This window comes from Abramis brama (genome assembly GCF_963993115.1).
Source record: "Abramis brama genome assembly, chromosome: 25".
NCBI classification, from domain to species: Eukaryota; Metazoa; Chordata; class Actinopteri; order Cypriniformes; family Leuciscidae; genus Abramis; species Abramis brama.
This window is the reverse complement of record NC_139987.1, coordinates 4,625,118-4,629,386: the sequence shown is the minus strand read 5'-3', so window position 1 is coordinate 4,629,386 and position 4,269 is coordinate 4,625,118.

The window sequence follows — 4,269 nt, the reverse complement described above, 5'->3', positions numbered from 1 at the left end:
GCGGAGACTGGAAGGCTGCATCTGAAATCGCACACTTACCTACGATGTAGTAGGCAAAAAAAAAAAACAGTATGTGATACAAGTAGTATGTCCGAATTCAAGGTACTCAAAAGAGTAGGTAAAAAGTCCCCAGATGATCTAGTGTGCATTCTGTGCATACAATGAACACTTTACTATCATATGAGGCCACGGGAGAGGAATATTATTAGAAAATTAAAGTGTATTTTGACCATGAATGCATGTAAACCAAATCAGGAATCTTTAAAAAAGCAAATTACAGGCACTTTTCATTTTCCACCAAATACAATCTGAATCTTTTCCATTCAATTTTGCGAACATTATGTGAACAAATTCCCCAAATTTCCCTTGTGTTGACTGATAATCAGAGCTTGTCTCTTCTTGCATTTACTTTAACCGAGTGGTACAGCAATTTAACAAGTCAGTTCAAGTCTCTAACGCAATGACATTCATACACCATATAACAAGAGTTGACACTTCTAGAGCATCTCACCACACGCTTCTTCATCAGAGTTATCGCCGCAGTCGTTGACGTCATTGCAGAGAAGGTCTCTTGGGATGCAGACCTTGTTCTTGCACTTCCAGTCACCCGAGAGACACCCTAAATGCCAGCTGCAATCCCACTCATCTGAAGCATCGGGACACTGGGGCCGCCCGTCACAAACAGCCGACCCAGGCACACACCCAGAGCCATCCGCACACTCAAAATCCCCTGCTTGACATACTAATGGTATAAAATGAATGCTTGTTTGTTAAGGGTTTTTCTTCCATAGAATCAAGTTGCAATCGAATGAATACAACAAGATTATTGTAAATGTAAAGAAACAGGTGGTACACACAACAGTCCATCTCGTCAGATCCGTCCTGGCAGTCGCTGACAGCATCACAGCGCCATCTGTGCGGCACACACACCCCATCATCACACTGCCACTGGCTCCTGCTGCAGTCTCCATACACACCTGAGAACATTCATTCAAAGCCCTCCTTAACTTTCAGTGCTTCTGACACATACACATGTAACCACTGAATACTTCATACTAAATGGAAGTTTTCAGCAGGTAAAATGAAAATGGGGATATCCAAGGAGGTAAAAATGTAGTTTTCTTTATAGCTTTTTCAGTGACATATCTACTCACATCTATGATTTCCTGATTGAAAACTGAACACACATTTACCATTTGCAAGAACAACGATTAAAAAAAACTATTATATATTTGCCCTGCAAAACCATGTGTTGCTTCATATTTTTGTGGAAAACGTGATACCTGTGTGACAACATTTATTTTAAATAGCAATTGTTTTGTAACAATGTGAAAGTACTGACACTTTCGGTTAATTTAATGCATTTATTCCTGAAAAACAAAAATGTTCGTGAGCAGAAAGGGTAGTTTTTTGCTAGTGTAATTTTTTAATATTAAGAATATTGGAGTCAATAGATAAAAAATAAAAAAATCGATTCATTATAATTGACACTGAACTGATTTTCAGAAATGAATCAAACTCTGCAGTGTAATTTCCTAAATTTTGAATGGTAGTGTGACATGGTTTTATTGTGTTTACTTGTCTCAGGATGGAACAATTATAATATAATTTTAGTTTAAAGGACAGAATTCATACAACAAAAGTACTGTAGTTGAAGAGAGTGTCTGAAACAAACAAACGAAAATAGACACTTGTGAAACCGAACTGAGACGTATCCTTATCACAACTAGCCCCGGTTTCTCTCCTTCAGCTATCTTTTATCGGTGGCATATTAAAATAATTATCATTAAAATGTCCTGCCGCTTTTGTAAGTTTATAATCTAAAGGCGAAAGGCAAGACACTGACCTGGCAGTAAGGCGAAGACTGCCGTGCACCAGCATATTACACGACTCAGGTCCATCACACCTGTTCGAGCCACGCGCGCCTGCGGGCCAATCACAATCCTTTATAGGCTGGAGAAGACGCGCTCAATCATGACGTAATGCAGGCATATCAAATCAAACATCATTTGTTTTAAACAACCCGTCCTTTCCTCGTTTTGCTAATGAACTTAAAGATTTTGCTGCTTCACTTTGCACCCTTTTAAATGAAAAAGCTTCCACAGTAGCCAAATTCTTCAATGAGCTAAGTGCACTTTAGCTCCTTTACCCCTTGCAAGGACCTACTTTTACATAAATGTTATTCATTTATTTATTTAATTATTTATTTTATTTTATTTTTTTATTATTGTTTTATTTACTTATTTACTTTTTATTGTCTTTCTTGATTGTATATTTGATTTGAGACTTTGTCGCTGTTACTTAGCCTATTATATTTTGCAATTATGTCTGCCTTTTGAAAATTGTAAGTTAATATTGTTTGTTCAATACCTATTTTGTCTGTAAATTTGAATTCAATAAAAAAAAAATAAAAAAAAAATCTTTTGTTTTAAACAATAAGTATATACAGTACATTACCGATCAATAGTTTGGAATAATTGGGATTTTTCAAATATTTTTTGAAAGGACTCACCAAGTCTTCATTTAGTACAGTACAAATACGCAAAATATTTAATTTGCATTTTTTTTTTTTTTTTTACACATTCCTAATATAATGATAATGTCACAGAATGTAAATAAAATGATTTACAAACATAAATACATAACTGAATAATAAAGAATATAATAAAATATTAAAACAAAACATATTAAATAAAGTGTAAAAATACATTGCATATGAACAAATTACTTATGGGATAATTGTGCACATTGACACATTTTGAGCCTTATTGAAAATTCCTACATATTATTAACATTTCATCTATAATTTAATTTGTAGCAAGAAAAAATGAAAATATTAGTCTAGTCAAAGTTTTAAAAATATACTACAAAAACACTGAGTTACAAAAAAACAAAACAAAAAAAAAACAACAACATTACTGTTATGCATCTTGAGACAAAACAATGGCACTGACATATTTTAAGATATATCAGAGCAAGATGCTTAGTTAATGTAATTATAATTAAATAATTATTCATAATACATTTAAATAAAAATAATGAAATTAATTTTACGGATTAATTTTAATCTAGACCTACTTAATGTAATTCATATTTAATTATTATTTTAAAATGATATTTTTGAGCAATATTACCCGAGTTTCCCCCATCTCTCCAATACAGAGGTTCTTCCTGCTGTATCTCAAGAAACTGTGCAGATGTCATGTTACATGTCTCTGTCCGGAAAGGATGAAACATGTACTGTACCTGTACACGTTTATTCATGCACTGTAAAAAATAAATAAATAAATAAAATCACTGCCTTAAATTTTTAAGTACAATCAACTTGGATGTTTAAGTCATTTTAAACTTAAATTACATTAAACTGACTTTTACAAAAGTAGTCGAATCTTCTTAACTTATAAAAAAATATGAAAATTGCTTAATTTATTTTGATAAGTTAAAACAATGTAAAAACGTGTTGTCATAACTTTTATATATTTTTTTTTACAGTGTGCTCTTGACAGCAAAACAACATGCAGCGATTGAATAATGGACAATGGTGACATCTAGTGATCATGAGCTGGTATTGCTTTGTGTGCTTTTTGTTATTACTGGATTATGTGCTTGGGCTTTATCGTTACATTAAATCACCTTTATGAAAAAATATATAATTTAGAACAATATCTTGACATATTGCTATAATGACTTCCATAACATCTGTGATGTTCACATCTCACACTTTTGCCCATTTCTCGACGTTACAGCGACTGTTGAGGGCAGAAAAAAGATGGGTGATTTTTTTAAACGTGTGTGTGGTGTGTGTATGTATGTGCACGCTGCCTCGTAATCTTTATTATAGATGCTTTATTACCGCAAAGGAGCACAGGTGGTTTATTGCACACGCTTATGGGATGTTTTAGTCCTATTTGTTACACACTGAATGGCGGATGAACGCACACAACACATCCCACTCTCATAGTAATGTTATTTAGAGGCAGTAACTCGCTTGCAATTTCCCCACCCCGTTCGCTTCGAGTCTATTATGAAGTCAATAGATGGACAGCCACATTGACAAACCACTGCCTTCTACTAGAACCTAAACATCGCTAATTAGACGACACAATCTGATTAGCCAATAAAAATCGACTGTAGTTTGCATATTCAATTTTTATCAAGACTGACGGTTTTATAAGCCAATCGACGAGAAGCATATCCATGACAGGCTTCTCGTTTATCCAATGAAAAGACAGAAGGCGGGGCTTGTGCAGAGCGCGTATCGCGTTGCGT